At 43.5% G+C, this 27,090-nt stretch overlaps 1 long non-coding RNA gene across 7 annotated transcripts in view; it reads left to right on the top strand.

The window, feature by feature from the left end:
• Positions 1-27,090, top strand: part of LOC102166211 — a 597,641-nt gene that overhangs the window by 339,354 nt on the left and 231,197 nt on the right. For all 7 annotated transcript variants that reach the window (XR_002340800.1, XR_001302517.2, XR_002340799.1 and 4 more), the window contains one exon: positions 18,436-18,556. This is a non-coding gene — a long non-coding RNA (uncharacterized LOC102166211). The remainder of the gene's footprint in view (positions 1-18,435; positions 18,557-27,090) is intronic.

The following is a 27,090-nucleotide window of genomic DNA, read 5'->3' on the forward strand; positions in this document are numbered from 1 at the left end:
CCAGCTGTATGTTTCAGCATCATCTGAAGACAACAGGCTGGACACCTTGGCTCGGAAGTTCAGAGCTGTCCACACATGACCAGAGTACTGGGAGAGGCATGTGTATATTTCCCGTAGCACCAAATTCAGACATAGGCTGAGTGACCCACGGCAGGAATAATGTAAAAGATTTCCAAGTATCTGATGACAGCATTGGACTATTTTACCACTAAAAGACCTTCTAAGCCTTAAATGATTTGTCTCTGATTCAAGTCATATAAAGCATTACAAAGAGGTATCTGGCTCTTCGGAACAAACACAGTTCCTTTTTACAGCCCAAACCATTCTTAAGTCTGAAGAGAGTAAGGATAGCCTATCTCAAATGCCCTAAATGCAACCACATAAATAGGATATCAGATATCTCAGTGGAGGCGTTCCTGTCATGGCTCAGGGGTTAACAAACCCAACAGGTATCCGCAGGATATGGATTTGATCCCTGGCCTTACTCAGTGAGTTAAGGATCTGGCGTGGCTGTGAGCTGTGGTGCGGGTTGCTGACAAGGCTCGGATCTGGGGTTGCTGTGGCTGTGGTGTAGACTGGTGGCTACAGCTCTGATTAGACCCCCAGCCTGGGAACCTCCATATGCCATGGATGTGGCCTTAAAAAAAAAAAAAAGAAAAAAAAATCTCAGTGGACTGTAGAGAGAGCCCAAGAAACTATATCTGATCACTTGTGATAGAACATGATGGAGGATAATGTGGAAAAAAGAATGTATGTGTATAGAACGTGTGTGGGTCATTTTGCTGTAGAGCAGAAATTGGCAGAACATTGTAAATTAACTATAATAAAAAAAATTTTTTTTAAATCTCAGTGGAGCAGTCACTAGGGCAAAACAAGGAGGTGACTTGAGGAAGACACAGAGCATGGAAAATTTTTTTTAATTAAGAATACTTTATGGAAAAACTGTAATTGTAATGTATACATGTAAGGATAACCTGACCCCCTTGCTGTACAGTGGGAAAAGAAAAAAAAAAAAAGAAGAAAAAAAGAATACTTTATGGAATGTCTCATTAGATAAAAATGAACTGCAACAGAGCTATCTGGTAACTTCTGACAAAGACTTCTAACACGTAGCAGTTTAAAGTGATAAGCATATATTATCTTGTAGTCTCTGTGTGTCTGGAATCTGGGAATGGCTTAGCTGGTGTGGTTCAAGCTCAGGGCCTCCCACAAGACTGAAGTCAAAGTGTCCACTGGGGCTGTGGTCTCTGAAGGGCCTGGGGGCTGGACCGTCTGCTGACAAGAGTGCTCTTCCCTTGGCTGTGGGTCTGAGGCCTCAGTTCCTCATCACAAGGGCCTCTCTCTAGGGCTGCTTGAGCATCCTTACAACATGGCAGCTGACTTCCTCCCACATAGGTTATGCAAGAGGGACCCTACAAAGTGTTGATGCTCTGGACTTGAAAGTCACCTGCCATCATTTCTCCAGTCCTCTGGAGATTGTACAAGCCAGCCCTCCTCCTCATGGGAAGGGACCATGCGAGGGCACAAAAACCAAGAAGGAGGCATCACGGGGGGCTGTTTTGGAGGCTGGCTGCTGTACTGATCTTGTGACCAGACAAGAATGGATTTCACCTAATTTGCAGGCCATTGTGCTGACTTTGGGAATAAGAAATACATAAATAAAATTCTTTTTTTTTTTTTTTTTTTTTTTTGCTTTTTAGGTCCACACCTGCAGCATATGGAAGTTCCCAAGTTAGGGGTTGAATCAGAGCTGCAGCTGCCCGCCTACAGCGCAGCCACAGCAACACCAGACCTGAGCCATGTCTGCAATCTACACTTAGCTGTGGCCCTCCTGGATCCTTAACCCACCGAGCAAAGGCCAGGGATCAAACCTTCATCCTCATGGATACTCCTCAGGTTCTTAACCCACTGACCCGCAAGAGGAACTTAGAAAATTTAAAGTATAAAATTTATCCTTCTGAGAGACAGTAAAACCTCTGTCATTCTTGAGCCCTCACAAGTCAAGCATCTCGGCCAAAGAACTCAGAAAAATGGTGCAGATATAAAGTCACGTGCTGCCTTTCTGCGTCTTCAGACTTTGCCAACCAGGATGCTTATATACACGTCACCTCTACCTTAGACCTGGTTTTCAAAGTGTGAATGTCAAGCCTGGTGTAATCCAACTGAGGTTTTAGAAGTAAGTTAACGCTTTTTTTTTTTTTTTTTTTTTTTTTTTTTAAGGGCTGCACCTGTGGCATATGGAGCTTCCCAGGCTAGGGGTTGTATTGGAGCTACAGCTGCTGGCGTACGCCACAGCCATAGCAGCACAGGATCCGAGCCACATCTGTGACCTACACCACAGCTCATGGCAATGCTGGATCCTTAACCCACTGAGCAAGGCTGGGGATTGAACCCACATCCTCATGGATCCTAGTCAGGTTCGTTAACCACTGAGCCACAAAGGTAACTCCCGCAAGTTAAAATCTTCATGTTATGCATGATGAAGACAATTCAAAATTGGTGCACTCAGGTTTAGCCAATAGACCTATATTGAAAGCCACACATGCAAATCACTTAATGCAATTTTGCATGTTCCATAAGAACGAGGTGAAAGCAATTCTGATAGCACATTTTTTTTGATCCAGTGTATCTAAAATATTATCATTTCCATGTGTAGGCACATTAAAAGTGTTTGACGTACTGTGTCTAGAATCCAGTGTGAATGTCACACTTAATGCACATCTACAGTGTACAGGTGTTTGGTAGACGTGTGAGGCTGGTGGTCCCTGTATTGGACAATAAAGACAATCTACTGGGAAAAAAAAAGAAAGAAAAACCAAAACTCTAGCAATCTCTCTCACATCAGGCCAGACCCTACCAAGAAGCCTCCTTAACCATGTGATGCAGTTCATGTCTCTGTGGCTGTGTCCCTTCCATTGCTGGCTGAAACCAGGGCTTCCAGGTGGTGGCCACTTAGGTCCAGCTCTACCTGGAGTTAGAGGAGCAGTCACATGCCCGGCACTTGCCTCACCGCCTCCAGCCCACCCAGCCTGGGAAGGACGAGCATCTCCTAGAGCTCATGGCTGATGGAGGCATTTGGACATTTGTTTTCTCTCAGTGCCCTGACCTGGGCACCCTGCCCGTTTGGGCACTGGTCATCACAATTGGTATCACAAGATCCATCATAGAGGGCATTTAATTATATGTCTGGAATTCAGAGGTGTGCTCAAGCCTCCCGAACCACATCGTTAAGACCATGGAAGGAATTGGTGGCCCAGTGGAAAATCAGAGCACGGGTAGCAAGACGTGACGTACAGAGATGACGTGGGGTCAGGCATGAAGACGTGTCCCCTGTAGTAAGCCAGGTGGGAAAAAGAATTGATACACACACACACATTAAATATATAACTGATTTACTTTGCTGTTATTTTGCTGTGCACCTCCAACTAATAGAACATTGTAAATCAATTCTACTCCAACAAAATTTAAAAAAAGAGAGGGAATGAACACTTGTCTCTTGTTTTCTGTGATAACCTGTATGGGCAAAAGAATGGAGATATATGTATATATGTATACACACACATATATATATCCATTTTTTCCTATATATCTGACTCACTTTGCTGTGCACCTGAAACTAATGCGATGCTGTCAGTCAAGTATATACTCCAATAAAATTTAAAAAAGAGAGTGAGAATGAGCACTTGTCCACAATCCGCTTCCCTGGGATCAGGTGCGTGGGCAGAGGTCTCGGATGTCATGAATTCATGAAGGGAGAGGTGACCTGAAGGCCACCACAGGCTGCCAGCCAGCAGCTGGGAACACTTACCTACGGGCTTCTCTCTGGGCTGTGTTTGACCCAGTTATCTGTAGCTTAGAAGATCTGTGACCCTCTTGCAATCCACTGATGCGCCAGTGGCCACTTTAAATTTATCCAGAGGGAAGTAGCATCCTGAATTTTTAGAATGATAGAACATGTGCTCAAAACTGCACACATGCCTATGTGACAAGGAAATCGTTTTATTTTATTTATTTATATTTTATTTTATTTTGTGTTTTAAGGGCCGCACCGGGGCATATGGAGATTCCCAGGCTGGGGGTTGAATTGGAGCTGCAGCTGCTGGCCTACACCACAGCCGCGGCAACGCCAGATCCGAGCCCCGTCTGTGACCTACACCACAGCTCACAGCAACGTTGTATCCTTAACCCACTGAGCGAGGCTAGGGATCGAACCTGCCTCCTCATGGCTGATAGATTCATTTCCACTGAGCCACGATGGGAACTCCAAGGAAATCATTTGAAATGGAATGGATGTTCCATCACAAAAGCAGTACTCCAGACTTTGCTGTTAACACTGAAATGATTTCTGTAATCTTAAAACTCTTTCTTTAAAAGACAGAGTACAAAATTCTGTCCTTTCCTGATGTTTGGGTACAGGAATCTTTCTAGGGAATATTAAATGACGGTTCCTGGATTTGGTAGATCTTTCAGAGTTTTTCAAATGCATTTCCATTACTGCAAGAGGCCAAATCAAATTAAAAAAAAATTTCCTTAAGAAAAGGATCAGGTTGTACTACACATTACACTGTCATTGAACTGTTTACACGTTAGGCACGTAGATGGACAAGAATAAGATCGGACTTGTGTGTGCTTTAATTACAACAAGGGATGTGTTAGAGTGGCAAGACTGTGGGTGGTGTTTTTCTCTCCAGACGTCTGATGTTGATGTTTTAGCAGCATTTGTACAAGTTGTAAGCGAAAGCATGTTTCTAAAATCAGAGACTCACCAGCTAGTTTAGCTGCTTCCCCAGTATTTGAGCCCCAGGGGGGAGGTGGTGACATGGAGACGAAGGAAGGTGAACAATGGCTTTCCTTCACTGACTCTGTCACCATGCAGGGTGTGTCCTCTTCCAGAACTTTCTTCGGGAACAGACTAAACTTGTCCAAAGGTGTATGCAGGAAGGAATAGCATAGACATGTCCACGGTGTGAGAAAAAAGAGTTTCTTCTAATACGGAGGAAAAAGCTGGTGTATTTATAGATGAATGATTGTCATTTGTTTGAGCTCTAAATTGAGAGCTGGTGGGCTATGAGATATTCTTCGTGTCTTAAATAGCTTCTAAGGTCCCATGTTCTTCTTCCCAGAGTCACTTTTCTCAAATGGAGAGGGAGGGAGCGAGGGAGGGAGGCAGGGAGAGGGGCTGGGGTGGTATCTTCCTATTTCAGCCACAGGACTAGATAGATTCTCATCCTACTTGTAACTCAAAGGAAACTTTCCCAAGCACAACCAAAATAGCTCCCTTAGAATTTCACTTGATGAGAACGAGGCCCAGAAGGGCTGGACTGAGCGTGTTAAATCAGATGTTATTACCATGGTCACGTGAGATGACGTATTTGCATTTTTCTGATTCCATTTAAACTGAGTCTTTTCAAGAGGTCCAGCTGCTTCAGAATATTTTTTCCACTGGCCTGCTAGTGCATGAAGTTCCCAGCCTGAAGAAACTGAATCGTTAGAAGACCCTTGTTAAAGATACATATGTGCAACATTGTACGTCAGCTACACATTAATAATCATCATCATCCGAATAAAAGAATAAATACGTGTGTGGAGTAAATAGGACCACAATCCAAAAGCACCCCGCATCAGCCCATCAGCTGCTTGACCTCAGTGCTGAGTTCACTTGGACTGTCCTGGAAAAGAAGAGACGCAAAAGCTCTCCACGGTCATAAGCTCTGGTTTTCTGGTCCTAAAACGACAGCTACCTTCCGTCTCTCCTTCCTTCTCACTCCACTCTGGCTATTTCCTTCATCCATAAAGAACAGCCCGCCAGGGTCATCAGAGCCTTTACCGTCTCCTTAAGTCAGAAGCACGTACGTGCCTGATGCTCCCGACTTGCCAGTTAAGTTCTCATGTCCCCTTTGTGGGAGACCAGGCTTGTGGAAAGCGTCTTTTTCCAATCTCGGTTTTCTTGACTCTGTGCCTACCTTGGACTGCTGACAAGGATGCCGTGCCCACTTCCCAGTATTTTGCATCTCACTGCCTAAAGGGTGGACAAGGAGCTGCCTGTTCTTTCTGAACTGATGGGTAAAGAGAGGACGATTCAAGTTTTTCTTCTTCTGGCCAACTTCAGTCATGATGTCTCATTGGCTCCGGACTCAGAAGAGAGGGTGGAAATACAGTGACCCTGCTGGGACCTGGGAGAGGCAGACAGGTTCTGGACAAGGTGGGGTTCTGACCTGGGACAGACCTGGTCACCTCAGCTACCTTCACCTCCACCACGGACACTCCGTGGGAGACGGCCTTGTAAATACGGCCATCTAGTGCTCCTCCTCTAGGTCCAGAACCGGGGAATGGCTTTGGGACCTCTTTGAGGGCTCACCTCTGTTCATAATCAGCTCTTTATTGATAGAATCAGCAGCACATGGGTTAGCAGTGAGTAGAAGAGCAAAGAGCATGACTTGGCATGGTGATAGGCATCTTGGCCAGCTTGCAGAAGCTACTTCTGCAAAATGGAAAAACCCATGATGGGATTTAGCAGCAGGTGACAGTCAGTGCTGCGTGGCGAAACAGAGATGGCATCAGCAATGACACATACAAATCTGATAATGTCCAGCAGGTGTGATTCACTGTCTGTCCCTGTCCTCTTTCTCTGGGTGTCAGGCCACACTGTTGGAGATTTAGAACCCTGTTCCCAGGGCATGTGTGTCTGCTTGGACGTGGATTCGTTGCAATGTGGCGTTGGACCGGGCAACTACTTCTGTGGGTCAGTTTTTATTAGTTACAGCTCACCTCACTTTTCCCAGAGGCGACCCCTTCTAGCTGGCAGGAGACACAATGCTTAGCATCTTTCTGTCAGTTGGAGACAGTGCAGAAACTAAACTTGCAGCAAATGTTAAAGCATAGGTGGGAGGCAGGACATGTCCCTGTCATCGTCATCACTCCAGCTGCCAAGCCCTCCTTGTTTGTGAGCATTCTGGGAGCAGGGTAGAGGGTGCGGGCTCTCCTATGTTTAGGGTGCTTACAGAGTTAACACGATGAGTCTAAAAACGTGTGTAAATAAATGTCTATTAAAAACAGGTAGCAGCAAAAAAAAAAAAAAAAAAGGTATGATTACAGTTGGATTTTAGCCACATTACAGGTGTATAAACAATGATTCTTTTTTTTTTTTTGGTCTTTTTGTCTTATTAGGGCTGCACCCAGGGCATACAGAAGTTCCCAGGCTAGGGGTTTCAAGAAAGAATATAGACGTCAATAAAATGTGAAGGAAATTTTCAGATGAAAGACAATTTGATTTAGTGTCTTTTTATATGAGTGATCTTTTTCTTCATGATAGGAACTTTAAACCTCATCAGTGTGGATCCAAAAACAACATTTAATTATTATTTTCTAGGCTACACATTTGGACACAGTACACCTTGAAGGGATGGAGAAATAATTTGTCTCTGCTTATAATTCATGGAATCTCCCTGGCTGTGGTTCAGATTTTTTTTGTTTTTGCTCAAGGATGGTTGAAATTTGGGCAGTTCAATCAGGTTCCAATTATGTGAGAATAGCATTTGCATTCTGGTTGCAACTGAAGGTTTTTGAATTCCCACCCACTCTCTCTTGGCTTGAACTACCATCCTCACCAGTCTAAAGAGAGTTGAGTCTTTTAAATAAGATTAAGATGAAGAAGGAAAAAAAAAAAAAGGCTAGGCTGAATGGGAAGCACTTAGAAAGGTTCCTGATTAAGTTAGATTTTCCTAAGATGTTCAGATTCCAGGACGCCTCCTCACTCCTCCAGTTTGAGATCCCACTGAATAAAGGACATAGCGTGAGCTGACCATAATAACCTGTAAATTAAAAAAAAAAAAAATACCATGAAGCTGACCGTTTAAGTCTTTCTGGATTTCTAGCTAGTGTATCTCTTAGACAGCAAGATATAAAATACATGTGAGATTTTGTGTTGGTGCAGCCTGCTTCATACGCTACTATCTCCTGGGTCATAGCTATTTTGCTCTGTGGGACTGAACTATCATGTCTGTTCTTTGGGCCGTTTAGACTTCAGTAGTTACAAATGCCAATAATATGTAAAGTAGTTTATAGTATTATAATCCTTAGTAACTGTATAGCAAGTTAGCATAACTCTGCATTTATTTTATTTACTTATTTATTTTTTAGGCCTGCACCCACAGCATATGCAAGTTCTCAGGCTAGGGCTCCAATTGGAGCTGCAGCTGCTGGCCTATGCCATACCCACAGCAATGCTGGATCCAAGCCTCATCTGCAAACTACACCACAGCTCACGGCAATGCCAGATCCCCGACCCACTGAGCAAGGCCAGGGCTGGAACCTGAATCCTCATGGATACTAGTTGGATTTGTTGCTCCTGAGCCACAACAAGAAAACTCCAGGATAACTCTATATTTTGAGAAAACTATCAGATCCCCCCCTCCAAATAATGGCATTTTGTGTAACGAATCTATCACTTAACAAATAGGTCACTTGAATTTGATGCTTTCAAATATATTTGAATCAATACCTGAAATTATATTTATATGCATATACATTTAAACATAATTTAAATGTAAAATGTAGATTTTAATGGAATTATACCGATTGGAAAATAGTGCCATTCTGATTAGTGACAAACATTTACATGATTTATTTTTAGAAACTCTTTAGGATATAACTGATATTTGGTCAATACAGAAAATTATCATCTTAGTGTTTTGTGATTAGTTTTTACATAAAACAGTGCAGGGGTTTAGGCAGAAGGTACACCCCTATTTGAAGGTATGACTTTGGTTTTATGACACATGGAAAGGAGATCTTTGGTATATAATTAGTTAGTTCAGTATATGTGTATTTTAAATAATTCTGATTCCAAACAGCATGACCTCAGCATGTTGCCCTATTTTGGAAAGGCGATGGAAGTAACAAGGGTTGGGGCACATGAATCGTATTTCAGAGGCAAACTTCAGCTCAGAGAAAAGTCTATAGAAGCATCCTTCTGGTGTTCCCATTGTGGCTGAGTGATAATGAACCCCACTAGCATCCATGAGGTTGCAGGTTCGATCCCTGGCCTCGCTCAGTGGGTTAAGGATCCGACTTTGCCATGAGCTATGGTGTAGGTCACAGACATGGATCAGATCCAGCATGGCATAGGTTGGCAGCTGCAGCTCCAATTTGACCCCTAGCCTGGGAACTTCCATATGCTTCAGGTGTGGTCCTTAAAACCAAAAAAAAAAAAAAAAAAAAGCAAAAACTTCCTGCTTTTCCTCACCTGTTTTTCCAGATCCTGGTTGCTCAAGTGCAAGTGCATCTTCCACTGACCTTGATCCTAGCAGAGTGGGAATGGAGCATATATTTTTAATTCAAATAGCATTGTTATTGTAGGAGAGAGGTTTAGATCAATATAGCCCTAAAGGGAAATAAAAAAGAGTAGTCTAGAAAATAGCCGACAATATGTGTCATGTGCCTTAAAGGTATTCTTTTGTTTGGCTTTTTGATTCTGTGTTGGGGGAATCTGGCCCTGTTATGCAACAAGAATGTAGAGCAAGATTTAAATGCAAAGATATTCTCTACAGAAAAAGTGTATAATTAAAAAAGTAAGTCAAGCAAAATGATTAGGTAAATTTATGGAAATAACTTTATTGTTTATACGAAAAATATGCAAGCCTACGAATTTCCAAGTACTGGTGAAATAAAACATGACGATGACTCACCCAAAATTCACCCCAGACGTAATCTGTGTTCCTGTTCAGAGGCCATCTTTCCAGACTTCTTTTGATGTGTGGATACAGTCTCTGCTGGTCAGGGAAACAAATAGAAATATTCTGAAGAATCAAGGTTTTCAACTAAAAATTAGTTACTGCATTTTTCTTAAATTTAGCTATAGAAAAGGCACCTGAAATGGTAACAAAAGCATTGCTTAACTTGAAATATTTGGAGCTAAGATGTCTAGGAACCTAATGGGGTATAAGGTGAGACAGGGTCAACAGCATGAGTGAATGTACCTCAAACTCACTTTACATTGTATCATCTGAAATAGGACATCTGGTTAAACCAACTGGTGCTTAAAAATGTGGTGTGTTCTTGAGTTTAAGGAGACTCTGTCTTTCCATCTATCTCTCTTCCATTTCTGATCATCTCCTTTCACTGAAAGACTGTCTGGAGAAGAGAAGCCAGCCCATTCTCAGGCCTTACCCCTCAAGCTGGAGGAACCAGACCACAGCAGGGTCACTTTCCCAGTTAGAGCCAAAGAAATGCAGACTGCAGTGATGGGCCCTCCACCAGCCAAAGAGAAGAAAGTCCAGAGTCAAAAAACGCCATCAGTCTAGGGCCCTTCCCGAAGGGCAGACGTGTTATTAAAAACAAATAAGAACCAAAACTTAGATGCAACTCGTGTAGTCTTGAAATCAAGATCCATCACTCATGATTCTGATAATCCATTTATGTCCATCTTCATTGATGGTTCAATATCCATTCATAACAAATAACTCATCATGAAAATATCTGGTGAATAAAACTCTTCTTTAGCAAGAGAGTTGTATCCTACAATGAAAATTTAAAAAAACACTTCTTACACTTCAAAATTCTTTAAGAATAAAAAGAAACAAGAGAAAGTGAAGATTTTATTGCAAGAGTATGATTATCATGACAAGTTTTCCAAACAAGTGGATATCAATAAGAAAATGTGAAGTTAACATTTGTACATAATTCTCCTTCCATTTATATCTAATGAAACTGAAGAAGAAGCTGAGCCCATACGTTTGCTTTGAAATAAACTTTGCAAACTTATTAAAGTAGCAATTTGTGTGTTACACTCCCAACCTCTCCTCCAAAAGTAATGTTTTAAATTTATCTTGTGCGCTGAACGCTCAAATACCTGCATTCTTTTTTGGCTCTGTTACTGCCATTGCATGGTCCCGCGGTAGCCCCCCGGGCCTCCTCAGAGAGGTGACGTGAGTTCCATCACACTTCCTGCCCTCACTTCCCTGTGAAGCTTTGTGAAAGACACTTTGTTGGAGGCCTAGACCTATCTAGAGCTAAACTAAATGACTAGAAAGAGCAGTAGTTTCCCCGTTAAGAGATGCTAAGTATTGCTCTCCGCAGGAAAAGAAAAAAATATCAACACTCAGGTCAACGTCAAGACACTACTCTGCCTCCTTGCCAACGTGTCCCCACCTGAAGTTGCCCTCATCCTCCTAGGAGTGCAATCCTCAGACATTGCCTTTCCAGAGTCTTGTGTTAATTCGCTTACGCCAGCGTTAGTAGAAGGGGCTTGACACCCCCGGTCCCAAGAGCGGTCCAGGACCACACTGTTGGATAGAACTGTCTGTGATGCTGGGGATACTCTGCCTCCTGTGCTGTCCAGTACAGCAGCCACAGCCTCATGGGTCACAGAGGAGCTAAACTTCTCATGATATTTCATTCTAATCAGTTTGAATGTAAGTGGCCACCTGTGGCTGGTGGCCATGCCGCAGGACAGGACAGCTCCTGTACGTGCTAAAATTAGTCCATGATTAATTCCTTGCAGGGTTGCTCTGCCACTGTGAGTGGGGGTTTACCTCCTCAGTCTTCCTGCTCTTCAAGGGCATATTGTTAGAAAGCAAACAGGTCAAGCATACACACAGACATATAGACAGACACACACACACAGTCACTCACTTTCCAAGAATCAGCAGAAGTTCTCAGAGTTAATGCAACCTATCTTAATCCACATGCAGGAAGAGGAACTGTTTGCAAACTGAGGAATAATCTTCTTCATAGTATTATTCTCTTGAAATCTTTCCTTTTTTCCAATACCAAGACCCTGCCGCACTCAATGCTTGAAAAAGCAACCACACCCTGACCAACAGCACAGCCATCCTTTTGTGAAACAGAGGCTGAACTCCCTAAACCATTCCTGAGAGTTTAAACATTTATGTGTTTCAGTTACAGTGATTATTTGAGAGGGAAATATTTTGATCAAGCGAAGCCTAAATCATGAGCTGTTGCTCAGTGACATAGAAAATCCATTAAAGTAGAATAAACAGAAACAATAGACCTCAAATATTAAAAAAGAGAGAAATCAAGATATTTTCCTTCATCTGCTTGAGGTCTGACTTTCTCATTGTCTTAGCAATTATGATATTTTATCAAAAGATAATGGAGGAGTTCCCTGGTGGCTCAGTGGCTTAAGGACCCAGCATTGTCACTTGCTGTAGCTTGGGTTCGATCCCTGGCCTGGGAACCTCTGCATGCTGAAGACACAGCCAAAACAATGAAAAAAAAAAAAAAGATACTGGAGCCTCTTTGACAGCAATGGGTAATAATTTGTTGCCATTAATGGCCAGATAGTGACGTTTTAGGTTTTGTGTACTCTGTCAGAACTCAGCAGCCCCGCCCTTGTAGCCCCAAAGTGGCCATAGACAACGTGTCAGCAAGTGAGCATGGCTGTATGACAGTAAAATTTTACTTAGAAAAACCAAGCAACGGGCCAGGACTTGTCCTGTAAAGCTATAGGTTGCTAACTGTTGGAGTAGAAGGAAAATATGAACCTATATGGTTGGTGAACACTGCGTATCAAGGAGGAGAATAAGCATTAAATATGTCATGAAACAAGAGGGAGACTCGTTACTGTGCGTAATGGAAAGAAGATTTTCAAGGATGCGAGGGACAGCCTTAGAATGTGCTCATGGACAGGAAACAGTGACTTGTTGAGTGTTGTGCAGAAAAGCTAAGAAAGGGATAAGGCAGGTGCTGTCACCATCTCAGGGCGGGACAACAGCTGGTTTTCGAATCCCCCCCCCCCCAATCTGAGAAGCCCGCAAGATGCTGTGAATAGATCTCTCATTTAAAAGCTGAATGTGGAAAGCCTCTCCCGAAGGATGCTTTAAAATTTTTCCATGATGGGAATTTTGAGCACGCACAGAAATAGGCAGAATCGTGTAGTGGGCCTCCTCATTCCTGCCCCTGAGCCCCCCAAGGCAAGGACCCTTTGTCTTTCCTGCTCCATCCCCACCTCCCTCCTGCATCTGTAACATGATGTGGAAGAAATTTTCATACATCAAATCCCTTTATCTATAGGTATGTCAGTTGGCATCAGGCTAAGATGAGGATCCAAGGAATAGCTCTCTTTTTAGGGTCACCTTGTATGTCCATACATTGGACCAAAAGCTAACTTTTTATCCCATGAATTGAATGCATTAGAAGAGATGTTTGTCTTTGGGGGGTAACATGGTTTAAAACAGGAAAACAGGTTGATTTATTTGCTGAAAGTTCATAAAAATAAATACCATTTACACACATACGCATATATACATGTACACACACATGTATACATACACACACATATACATAATGTTATAATATATGTATTTTATACTAAGTTCAATTCCATATAGGCAGTGACAGGAACTAGGTCATAGCATGAAGAAACCTATAGTAAAATTTACTGATTCTCAGAGATCGCTGGGCATGTTCAGCTAAAAAGCAGTATCATGATTAGTCACCCGCGCTCCCTGGGGGATTGTGACCTGACTCAAAAGAGCAAAAGAGAAGGCGATGTCTTCTGAGGGCAGGCTCAGGAAGTGTTACTTCCTTCTTTCAACAGGGTAAAGTAACCTGGTCTCATTTTTGCATTTTGAAAAGAACATAGCAAAGCAAGTCTATCAGGCTCAGGTCCAGTCAAGTGACTTACTAGAGTTATCAGGAAGTAGGATGATTAAAGTCAAGAGTGCCCCTTTGAATCAAAAAAAAAAAAAAAAGAGGGCCCCTTTGGTGCCCATTATCTGTGAAAAGATTGCCACTCATCCATGAGGCTGTGCCATAGAGGCTGACCCATTCAGATGAGGAAGCGAGGTTTGCATCAGGAGATGGTGGTGTTTCTAGAAGCAGAGCTTCAGTCGCGTGCATTGGATTCACCTTCAGTGTCGGTGTGTTGATCAGTCATCTCCGCTGGCAACTGTCCTGGGAGCACCAGCAAAGCACTCGTAACACTTCCAGTCCTGGGGCCGTGGACCAGAACAAGTTGGGTCAGAAACTGACTGATGAAAATGCAAAGTTATAAAATGATTCGAAAGCCCAGTACACTGGTAAAATAAGCCAACAGAAGATTAAGATTTTTGATTCTAGTTGATTTACAATGTTCTGTTAATTTCTGCTATATATAGCAAAGTGACCCAGACGTACATCTATATACATTTTTTTTACTCATGCTATGTTCCATCATGTCTATCCCAAAAGATTGTATATAGTTCCTGGTGCCGTACAGCAGAACCTCATTGCTTATCCATTCTTTTTCTTTGAATTAAAACACTTTTATTGTAGTTGATTTATAATTGCTTATCCAGAGTTCCCGTCGTGGCGCAGTGGTTAACGAATCCAACTAGGAGCCATGAGGTTGCGGGTTCAGTCCCTGCCTTTGCTCAGTGGGTTAACGATCCAGCGTTGCCATGAGCTGTGGTGTAGGTTGCAGACGCAGCTCGGATCCCGCGTTGCTGTGGCTCTGGCGTAGGCCAAGGGCTACAGCTCTGATTCGACCCCTAGCCTGGGAACCTCCATATGCCATGGGAGCGGCCCAAAGAAATAGCAAAAAAGACCAAATATATATATATATATATAATTGCTTATCCATTCTAAATGTCAGAATGTGCATCCACTAAGCCCAGACTCCCCATCCATCTCCCTCCCTCTCCCTCCCCCTTGGCAACCACAAGCCTGTTCTCCGTGTCTGGGAGTCTGTTTCTGTTCTGTAGATGGGTTCGTGTGTGCCATATTTTAGATTCCACATCCAAGGGTTATCATATAGTATTTGTCTTTTTTTTTTGTAAGGCGAGTTTGTCTTTCTTCGCTTTGGTTGGTTGTTCAGAAAGTGGGCACCACTGACACTCGGGGCCAGACGGATCCAGTGGGGCTGAGTGGTCCTGTGTAGGAGATCTAGTAGCATCCTCAGCCTCTGCCCCCCAGATGCTCGTAGTGTCTTCCCTCCTCCATCACAACAAGAAAAACTTTGTTTGGACATTGCCAGACGTCCCTAGGCGAGAAAGGAGGCAAAATCTCCCTCAGGTGCGAAAGCACCACAGCTTTCGAGGCACGTAACGTAGTGGAGGTGTGTTTCATAGGAGAGCTTACCCCACAAAGATATTCTGTGTTCCGATATACATACCGCTTGCTTTACCACATACCCAAAGCCTTATGATAACTCCTGATGGGAAAGATTCTCTCTTTAGTCATTAGTTATGGAAGTACAGTCTCTGTGGTGTTAACTAAATGAAGCATCATAAACCAAGGTACGCAGGCATGCTTCCTGTAGGAGAACCCACTCCCCTGTGCGATAAGGAGCCTGGCACCTGAAGGCTCATTGCTGGAGGGGCTGATGTGCCTTGACTCCTGTGTTTCCTGGGGTATGAGCCATTGGCCCTGGGTGATGAAGTCTTAGCAAAAGGGACCTCCCACTCGGAGAGAGAATTAAATGGGATCCCTGTTTTGGAAAGACAGAGCATGCATGCTGCATTTATGAATGAGGTATTAATAACTGCTTGCTTTGAAAAGACTCAGTGACCAGCCGTGACACTGATGCGTGTCGTAAAGCTCAGTGGAGTTTTTCCTGGGCTGCCTCTGGTGACGATTCAGTGGCCATCAGGAACCATCAGTGATGTGGGAAGGAAATACATGGGAGGAGAGCCTTTGGAGTTTTGTTAAATTTTTTTTTTTTTTTACTGAAATATAATTGATTTACAGGGTTGTTTTAATTTCTACCATACTGCAAAGCGAATCAGATATACATACACATTCTTTTTATATTCTTTTGCATTAGGGTGTATCCCAGGATATTAAATATAGCTTCCTGTGCTATATAGTAGGACCTTCATGTTTCTTCATTCCATAGATAATATTTGGCGTCTGCTAACCCCAAACTCCCAGTCCATCCCTCTCGCAGCCACCCTCCCCCTTGGCAACCACAAATCTATTCTCTGTGTCTGTTTTGTAGATAGGTTCGTTGCATGACCCTTCTATTTTCAAATGCTAGCGTCAAAATCCAAATGCTTCAATATGCCATGGATTAAACATCATTTAACGCTGTTGTTGAGCCCCTAGTTGAGCGTAGTTGTTGATTTTCCTGCTCATTTTCTCTTGGACGCCATGAATCTGCAGCTCTTTTTGTTTGAGGAGATGCTGTTTTTCACTCTCATGACCTGTAATGGAATGAGCTGGACCAGGGCACTAAGACTTTCCCGTGGTCTCAGGAGACCTTTGGAAATGGGGCTCCGTTGGCACAGATGTGGTGCTACCTGGCCTGAGGCGGGAGGATGTGATGGACTTGGAGTAAAGAGCCCATTGACCTGCCAGGGATTGGAAGCCAGTCCAGTCGGGGTTCCTCTTACAGATGAGGCTGTCGAGCGAGACTCAGGGAGGGGAGAGCACGCTCCCAGGATAATTCAGCGAAGCACAGACATCTTGAGTTCTGCTGCTTAAATCCAATTTGTATCAAAATCGATTAAACCAGCTAATCAGGTAGAGAGTTCCAGGAGGAAGATGCACTGAACTGTAAATTGGCTCATCTGTGTTGAAACCAGATATAAAGTTACTAACAGTGGCCCCACTATGAGGGGTTCTGAACACTGATCAGATGACTGTGTATAACCCGAAACACCTCAAGGGCCCTTCCTATCCTCTGTCCCGTCCCACATTCCGCACCCTTGGGCACTCGCTCCTTCTCTTCCGACACCACCCTTTAGATAACCTTACAGCCTCCGAGAATCACAAAATGGTATAATGCACACGATGTAGAGAAAACTGCTTGCACCTCTGCTCTGACCCAAACCAGAGAAAATGTGGGGAATCTATTTCTTTCTCTGTGCCTTTCCGGTGAAAATTCCGTGTCGTGCCTGTTTCCCGTGAGTACAGGATGTCCCTGGGCGTGTTAGCGTGAGGAAGGAGAAGGCAAAAGACTTTGCAGAAAGGAAAGCAGGCGGCTCCTCTCTGGAGGCTGCTTTCCCCCCTTTGTCGGAGCCCCGGATGTTGTACTACTGCAGTCTGAGGACCAGGAGCAGGAGGGAGGCAGACACTGAAGACCAGACCCATGAGTGGCGGGGGATAGAGGGCGAAGGCATTAGGAGGGCAGTGTGTTTGCTGCTGAGGATGTGCCAGGCCATTGAGAAGCTGCTGAGTCCAGCTGGCCACGGCTGAGCTAGCAGGAGGGTTTCAAGTGCCCCCGTTAGAGCTTAGAGCTCTGTCTGAATCATACACTGCAGTCCAGCGACCACCCTCCCAGAGTGACCAGGTGCGGCTCCGTACCAAACATGCCAGGGATGGGAGGATGGTTGTGGGGCATTTCTGCTGAGTGTTCCTGGATGCTGGGATGCGTCTCCATGGACACCCTCGTGATGCATGTCTTTACTGGGAACCTTGCACAAGCCTGGTCATGTTCTCCATGCTCCCCAGCAAAGCCTTGTTCTAGATGTTTCATTACAGGGGCGGGAACAGCAGAGAGGTGGTGGATCTGGTCGTGAGGAGAGCTTTGGAAAGAACAGCAGGCTGGCCAGAGGGGGACGTGTGGCGCTGAGACCTGGGGAGGTTCCCAGGAAGTCAAGGCAGGGAGCCAGAGTGGAGGGGTTCAGGGAGCGCCTCAGAGCCAGGTGAGAGGCATGCGGGGCCAGACCATGCCTGGCTGATGCCCTTTTATTCACATGGAAATAGCCAAGAAGGCATTCGGGGCTTCTGAGCAGAGACGAAATAGGGGTTGGCTGCGATTTTAACGGGTTTGCTCTGACTTGAGGGCAGGGCAAGGTTGCATGAGGCGAGGGTGCTGAAACAGCAAGTGGAAGAAGGACTGGTTTGGACCCACCTCACCAGGAAGCCCTTCCAGGGCTGGGGGGTTGCTGTCAAAGCCAAAGAAGCAAAACTAGCCCCTTTTCAGTTGAAAGCAGGAGATGCAGCTTCCTTGAGCCTATTGCATGCATGCAGACAGAAACCGAACTCCTCCTGGATGTGACACCTGCCACCCCACTGATCGCCAGGGTTGAGTTGGTTGATCTGGCTGGCTGGCAGGTGTCCCCTTTCTCCCTCACTGCTCCATGTGTGTTCTCCCCGAAGCCACACACTTGGTCGAAGGGGACGATCCTCCCCAATAGAGGAGGACCGTTCTTTGGTGAAGGGTACACGAGTAGCTCTGCTCCTCTCTTAGAGCCTCCAAACAAGCTGTCAAGGAAAGTGAACTGCTCCTCGGGAGCTATGCATCGGCTGTTATTTCCTCTTACCACAACACACCCTCTCTCTAGCACACAGGCATGGTTAACTCTTAAATGATGTTACTTTATAGTTTAAGTATAAACTATTCACGAGTTTCACCTGTGGAATTCAGCGTGCCTACAGGCATCCTGAGTTTCATCCTTTGAATTCACTTTACTCTTTATGAACTGTTGTCATCCTCTGGGTGGTTTTTCAGACGTCCACTATAAACTGTACTTTCTCTCTCTTCATTGGTAGATGGTGGAGGTGAAGGTGCTGGTGGATGATATATCAGAAGCGACACCCCGGAACAGAGACCGCCTGTGACTGGAGCCCCATTCCTGGCTGAACTGTACTGGGAAGAGCAGACCTGAGCAAGGTAGGCATGGAAAAATACTGACCCAGTCCCCCTGGAGGGGGACCTTCTTGCCATGGTCCCCTCCCTGGTCCTGTGCCCCGGCTACCACTGACCTCTCGTGGTCTGACCCTGGGGGACCTCCGCAGGGCTCAGTTACCATTCTGGCTACACTGCTTTATCCTTATACCTGTAAGTCAGACTATGGACAGCAAAGTCATCTTCCTGCAGAACAGCTAAGGGGATGCCAAAAAGAGCTGTCACATTGAGCCGGAAATAACACAAGCGCAGTTCTGTTGATGGATGAGGCAGCCGCCGAGGAGGAAGCACCAGCTTTATGGCCGGGGTTATGACACCTGTTTCGCAGGCCACGTGTCCTGGGTGACACAGGCAGCCCTTGGGAGCTCCCCTCATCGCGAAGCCCAGCATTTAGCATGGCTTCATCCCCACTGTCCCCACGCACGGGCTCCTTTTCCTGAGGCAGTGCGAGTCTTTCTAGCTGTTGACCCATGTCGTGAGTTCTTCAGAGACACCTTCAGATAATGGAACGTTGTAGAGCCTCTCGCACGCACGTCCATGTGATTAGATGACCACAAGCACATCACTGCTTCCAAGGAGGCCACTCAAGTGACCTTAGTGATGAGGTCACTAATGAGTAAGGTCACTCAAGTGACCTTAGAAATACAAAATGAGTTTAACTATGAAATGTAAATAGAAATATAGAAATGACACTATATCACTGAAAATATATTACCGTGGAGGGTTCTTTGTTAAAGAATGTTGACACTCCTGATAAATGTTGTACATGAGAATCACGTAGCAGGGAGTTCCCATTGTGGTTCAGTGGTCATGAACCCAACTTGTATCCATGAGAAGGAGCGGAAACGAATCTGACTAGTATCTGTGAGGTCCCAGGTTTGATCCCTGGCCTCACTCAGTGGGTTAAGGATCGGGCATTGCCGTGAGCTGTGGTATAGGTTGCAGATGAGGCTCAGATCCTGTGTTGGTCTGGCTGTGGTGTATGCTGGCAGCTACAGCTCACATTCAGCCCTTAGCCTGGGAACTTACATATGCTACAGGTGCAGCTGTAAAAAGCAATAAATAATAATAAAAAAAATAATCAAGCAGGAAATTTGCAAATGGTCCCCCCAGGTGATACCTTTGCTGCTACCGCAGGGACCACATTTTGAGAATCATTCATTTAGAGAAGCATTTGTATTCATTCTTTCTTTCTTTCTTTTTTTTTTTCTTTTGCTTTTTAGGGCTGCCACCCTAGGCATATGGAGATTCCCAGGCTAGGGCTCCAACTGGAGCTACAGCTGCTGACCTACACCACAGCCATAGCATGCGGGATCCGAGCTGTGTCTGCAACCTACACCACAGCTCACAGCAACACTGGTCCTTAACCCACTGATCGAGGCCAGGGATCAAACCCGAAACCTCATGGTTCCTAGTTGGATTTGTTTCCACTGCACCATCTTGGGAACTCCGAGAAACATTTTTACTCTTGTTATGCTATGTCAGTATTGGTTGATGTCGAAAACTAAATACAATCAAATACCAAAAAGAGAATTGGGACTGTTTAAACTGTATATCTGCACTAATGATGTTGTCAGCATTTCCTAAATGTGCAAGGAAAAAAATTGAAAAGTCAAAGGGAGATTGGGAACATGAGAAAAACAATGCCCCTGACTTCTAGTGAGAACCGGCCCCCCCCTTCCCACCAGGGACCTCAGTCTGGAGGGAACATAGATTTTAACACAAAAGCACCCTGAAGGCTCAAGACGTGGCGAACACTCTAAATTGTGAACCTTCCATCCTGGGCAGAAATGGATGAAATGTCTGTTTTGACGGCCGTGGTTTCTCTCTCCCAGCAAACAAATTAGAAATAATGAGGTACCTGAGCCCAGTTCCTTTCAAGGTGATTTATCTGCCTCCGTAAATGGGAGAGAAAATCCCTGTTGCCTATTGAGGCATTTGATGTTCCTTATTAAAGAGCGAGCGTTCAGACTCCTCCAGGTATCCACCAGAGCGAGGGAGAGGTAAACACATCTGCTCCACGTTAAGCACCTACCTCCATCAGCAGGTAACTCTCGTGCCTGTGTTTACTTTGGAGGCAGGGTGCGTCCTCCGCGGACACAGATGGAAACATGGGCTCCTTTGTGAGCTTTGGTTGAAGTCTCTGAGCACGGAGGGAGGCAGGTGAAACAGAAGCTTCTTTATCCTGCCTTCTTCATTTTCACAGTTTCACACACAGCCCGGGGCTGTGTGAGAACAAACTATTAGGGAGTCAGTTTCCTTTAACCTGCCTGGTGGCCTCATTTGGGTTTTGTTTTTCTTGTGTCTTCTAAGGGACACTGCTTCTGTAGGCTATTGTAATTCTACCTGATTAAGCTACTGTCATTGGATCCCTGTACCAAGAACTCGAGAGAACTCGGGGTCTTAGAGAGTTGAGGGGAGCGGCTGCAGCCCTCGAGGGGATCCTGAACTTCAGCCTTGTGCGTGTGAGAAAAACCTGTTTTTCCTGTGCCCCAGCTTCTTCGCCTGCATCGCTTCATAGGGTTAGGGTCGGGGTTAGGGTAGGTGGCGGTTGTACAGATGCCAGTATTGGGGAAGTGTGGTGGGCATACATGTGGCTGACTTATTTCAGAGGTGCCAGCAGGTTATTTCCACAGGTTCAAAGGCGTGTTCCAGACTGGGAGAATTGTGGGCTATGGATAAAACCCTCTCAGTCCATTTCATCTTATTAGAAAAGGACTGTATGTCCCTTGTCCCGAAGATTTACTCTGAGGAAAATCTACTTCTTTTTTAGGAAAACAGTACTTCTTTTTTAGATGCTTCCTTAGGTCACCTTGACTAAATTGTCACCTGGAATTTCACCCAATGTAGGGTCTCAACTCCTCCACTTTTCCCTCGACTTAGATGAACTGATACCTCCCTCCTGTCCTCTCTCCTCTTTCTGTCGTGAACACAACCATTAGTCTTGGATTAACTATTTAAATGTTATGTTAAACTCTTTTCATACGTGCACCAAACACAATGGTAGGTGTCTTGAGGAAAAAGTCTCTGTTTTGTTTAATCTCCTAAAATTAATGCAGAAGGAAAAACCACACCTGTAATCTGTAATAGATTAAAAAGAAACCTGAAAACATTGTAACACAGACATTGTTAAAAAAAGGGGTGGGGGGAGTTCAAGAGGGTTAAAAGGTAGAAACTGAAAAGCAAAGATGCTTCCATCTCTGTGTTTGTTGCTGCTGCCTGTGCCCTGCAGTGTGTGCTGTTCAGAGATGCTTTTCCCTTAAAATACTTTGCCCATCCTCCTTCCATCATTCTCTTTAGCTATTCCTTGGGTTTTTTTTAATTACTCAATGAATTTTATTACCTTTATAGCTGTACAACAGTCATCACAACCAAATTATTCCTTTGTTTTTTTTAATTTATTTTTTATTACTCAATGAATTTATTACATTTATAGTTGTACAATGATGATCACCATCCAATTTTATAGGATTTCTATCCCACATCCCCAGCGCATCCCCCCACCCCCCTAAACTGTCTCCTTTGGAAACCACAAGTTTTTCAAATTCTGTGAGTCAGTTTCTGTTCTGCCAAGAAACTCATTGTGTCCTTTGTTCAGATTCTACATGTCAGTGAAAGCTTTTGATGTTGGTGTCTCATTGTCTGATGGACTTCACTCAGCATGGTAATTTCTAAGTTCAACCATGTTGCTAAAAATGCCGCTTTTTCATTCCTTTTAATGGCTGGGTAATATTCCATTGTGTATTTGTATCACATCCTCTTTATCCACTCCTCTGTCGATGGACATTTAGGTTGTTTCCATGTCTTGGCTATTGCAAATAGTGCTGCAATGAACATCGGAGTACGTGTGTCTTTTCGAATCATAGTTTTCTTTGGATAGATGTCCAGGAGTGGGATTGCTGGATCAAATGGGAGTTCTCTTTTTAGTTTTCTGAGAAATCTCCACACTGTTTTCCACAGCGGTTGCACCAATGTACATTCCCACCAACAGTGTACTAGGGTTCCTTTTTCTCCACACCCTCTCCAGCACTTATTGTTTGTAGACTTTTGGATGATGGCCATTCTGGCTGGTGTAAGGTGGTACCTCATTGTGGTTTTGATTTGCATTTCTCTAATGATGAGTGATGTTGAACATCTTTTCATGTGTTCTTTGGCCATCCGTATGTCTTCTTTGGAGAACTGTCTGTATAGATCCTCTGCCCGTTTATTGATGGGGTTGTTTTGTTTTTTTGGTATTGAGTGATAGGAGGTATTTATAAATTTTGGAGATTAATCCCATGTCAATCAATTCCTTTGCAAAGATTTTCTCCTGTTCTGTAGGTTGTCTTTTCATTTTGTTTAGGGTTTCCTTTGCTGTGCAGAAACTTTTAAGTTTAATTAAATCCCACTTTAATTTTTGTTTTTACTGTCATTACAGTAAAGGAGTGGATCTGAGAAGATGTTGCTGTCGTTTATGTCAGAGAGTGTTTGGCCTATGTTTTCCTCTAAGAGTTTTATAGTGTCTGGTCTTATATCTAGGTCTTTCATTCATTTTGAGTTTATTTTTGTATATGGTGTTAGGGAATGCTGTAATTTCATTCTTTTCCATGGGGTTGTCCAGTTTTCCCAGCACCACGTATTGAACAGACTGTCTTTTCTCCATTGTATATTCTTGTCTCCTTTGTCATAGATGAGTTGGCTGTGGGTGTGTGGTTTAATTCTGGGCTTTCTATCCTGTTCTACTGATCTGGATTTCTGCCTTTGTGCCAGGACCATACGGTTTTGATGACTGTTGCTTTGTAGTAGAGTCTGAAGTCCAGGAGCCTGATTCCTCCAGCTCCATTTTTCTTTTTCAGGATGTCTTTGGCTATTCTGGGTCTTTTGTACTTCCAAACAAACTTTAAAATATTTTATTCAAATTCTGTGAGAAATGTCCTAGGTAATTCGATGGAGATTGCATTGAATCTGTAGACTGCCTTGGGTAGTATAGTCATTTTGATAATATTGACTCTTCCAATCCAAGAGCATGGTATGTCTTTCCATCTATTTGTGTCATCTTTTATTTCTTTCACCAGTGTCTTATAGTTTTTAGAGTATAGGCTTTTGTCTCTCTATGTAGGTTTATTCCTATCCTTTGGTTTTTATAGCTGAAAAATCACAATGCTTTTCAATTACGTCCTAATGAATCTAACCACGGTGTATATGTTATTTCCAGCCATTCAACCAGTGTAGCCATAGGAAAACCAGAATGCACATGGGTGGCACATGTGTAAAATAAATTTAAAGAAGTGGAATCGTGTTTTCCAAGTGTTCAGCAACTTCTAATTTCTGATTGCTGTTTAAGTCATCAGTTTGTAGAAATAGGGAATTTCCACTTGAATCTTAGGGCTATGTCGTTATGATGGAGAGAGGACATCCTATATTTTGTATAATCTTCTTTTTTAAAAAAATGACAGTCCAGTTGGTGTGTGTGTGTGTGTAAGTAATCCCCATGCTACACCCCAGGAGAAGTTAAGTAAACGTGAAGGGCTTTTCACAAGAAATCACAGTCAGGGTGATTTTCCCTAGGAAGGCCCCCAGGCAGGAACCCTGATGCTAGGGCTGGTTACTGAGCACCTCAGCATCGCTATTTACAATTACATCAGGTGCCTTGTTACATAACGTCGGCGACATCAGAAACAATCGTAAGCAGTCATGGAATGAATGGTGTTGGTCTGGAAGGCCTGTGCCAGCCTCTCTGCTCCTGAACGTGGGAGAAGCTGGCTGGCATGCAGCCCAAGGCCTGGGATCAGAGCTTGGGGGGGAGCTGGTTGTTTCTGTGACTGGTGTTTCCTGGTCAAGTCCTGTCCAGGAGGTCACGGCATCTGGCCAGAGGTTGTTTCCTTCTCCCTCCCTCCCTCCTTCCTTCCTTCCTTTAATAAATTTATTAGCGTGTAGTTGACTTGCACCGTTCCACTAGTTTCAGGTATACAGCAGAGTGAGTCAGTTATAGATATATATCCATTCTTTGTCTGTGTCTTTCTTCCCCCACAGAGGTGATTACAGAATTAGAGGACACTTGCTACGTACATATTTTATATATATTCGTGTGTATATGTTAATCTTACATCCTCAATTATCCCTCTCCCCCTACTTTCCCCATTGGTAACCATAGGTTTGATTTCAAAATCTGTGAGTTTCTATTTTATAAGTTCTTCCGTATCGTTTTTCTTAGAGTCTGCATAGAAGTGATATCATATGATAGGTGTCTTTCTCTGGCTTATTTCCCTCAGTATGATAATCTCCAGTTGCATCCATGTTCTGCAAAGGGCATTGTTTCCTTTTTTTTTTTTATGGCTGAGCAGCATTCTATTTATATAGGCACCACATCTTCTTTATCTATTCATCTGTCGATGGGTCCTTCGGTTGCTTCCATGTCTTGGCTGTTATAAATAGGCCTGCGGTGTTCACTGGAGTCATCTTGGAAGCAAAGTGCTCCTCAGAGTTCCCAGGAGCGGAAAGCGGTGCTTCGCCTCCACTGCCACAGGCTGCCTGGAAGATGCTGCCCCTGGCTCGGCTATGACTGGTCCAAAGCTGGCTTTTGTTGTACCAGGTCCCGTTTTAGTGAAGTTCCCAGGCAGGAGACCAAGCTTCCTCCTTCCTCTAGGGGCAAGAGGCCAGCAACTGCTCATGGCCAAGTTGAGTGGGTCAGTGGTTAAAAGGGTCTAAAATAATTAACGCAGGGCACATGGTTATTCTGAAAGTTCTAGACTCTAGATAGACATCACTCATCAGTGAACAAGCTACTGTATTTGAAATAAAAGGGTACTGACTATCTTTAACTCTCCCTCTCTTCCCCTCTCCTCTTTTCCCTCTGTCCCTCTCCCCCTCTCTCCATCTCTTTCTAAATACCGGCTGATGCTGGCACATCTAACTTCATGAGTAGAAAAATCATTCAGCACCCAAGTTCCTGCCCATCATGCTCTTGACTGTGCTGTAGAAAGATTTTCCCACTCCCTCTTCATAAAATGAACTCTCAGTCCAGAAACAGCATCAGGCTACTTTGGTTTAAGAAGAAATTTCTATTAAAATAAAATCCACATCTACGGGATTCATCGTCTCCTTTTAAGTAAAGACTCTAAAATGAAAATATTTTAATACATCCTAACATACATGCAATTTCCGTGCATTGATGTGGGAATAAAATTCAGAAGAAATGTATTTGTTTTAGGGATAGTCCCTTCAGGGAGCGGAAAGTGTATTCTATTCAAAAATGGTAAATTTGGACTAATGATTATTTTACCTGAAACAAGTCATTCAAAAAATGATTTTAATGTTGCTTTTGTTTCTTGCTTTGAATATTTTTGACTGTGATTTATGATAAAGCAAACTGCTTTGCATTTTGTCAAAATTAAATGAAAGATGTTCACAGGAATATTTAAAAAGTAGTGAAGGACTACTTTGCTCAAGCAAGCAAAGGAAACAAAGACTTTTGTAATTATGTAAACATTGAACATAATAAAATAAGATCCTGGTGTCCCAAGGAGCAAGACTAATCTCCTAACAATCTGTCTTTATTATTCTTATTGAGGTACAGGCTTATGGAAACAGAGCACAGAGAAATCTGAACTCAAGCTCTCTAGTCAGCAGCTGATTATCTGATTCAAAAGAATAATCCTTTTTATAGACACACAGTCTGCTATTCTTTAAAGCAGTTAGTTCATCTATCTTAAAATAGACTCCTTGAAGGGTGCTCCAGAGAATGGTATATTTTGAGCAGTCAGCCCATTCTTAGGTATGGGAGGTTCATCCTTACATAATCCACAGCTGTGCTGCCCCTTTAAAACAGGTTGCCATGCTTACTTTCTGGCACTGTTTCCACAAAGTTATGCCTGCAGTTGGAAAAGGCACCTTGAGGCGTAGTGGATGTTGGAAACACTTGTCTTTGGGAATCCCAGCACCATAGCTCACAGCCTCACCTTTGTTAGCTTGTGTGATCATACATGCTATGTACGTACATTCATACTGTACTTGCAGACATCCATACTGTATATACATACATACATATATACACAATACTTTGCATACATATGATGCATACATACCTACTACAATATACCAGCATACTATATATACATACATACTCTATACACACACATACTATACATTCACATGTGCATAATACTGTATATACAGGCATACTATGCCACCCACCTACTGCACCATACATAGTATACGTATATACATATGTACTATACATATATACATACTATGCATATGTATATACATATTCTATATACACACACACACTCTACATGCATGCTTACTATATATCCATACATACTATGCATACATACATACTACACTATACATACTACACGTATATACATACACACGATACACACATACTATACATACACATATGCATAATGCTATACATGCATACATACTATGCATACACACATACTACACTATACAAACATACTATATGCTTATATATACATACATATGATTCATACATATATAGATAATACTGTACATACTATACATACAATACAAAC

The sequence above is a fragment of the Sus scrofa genome, chromosome X (genome assembly GCF_000003025.6).
Source record: "Sus scrofa isolate TJ Tabasco breed Duroc chromosome X, Sscrofa11.1, whole genome shotgun sequence".
NCBI classification, from domain to species: domain Eukaryota; kingdom Metazoa; phylum Chordata; class Mammalia; order Artiodactyla; family Suidae; genus Sus; species Sus scrofa.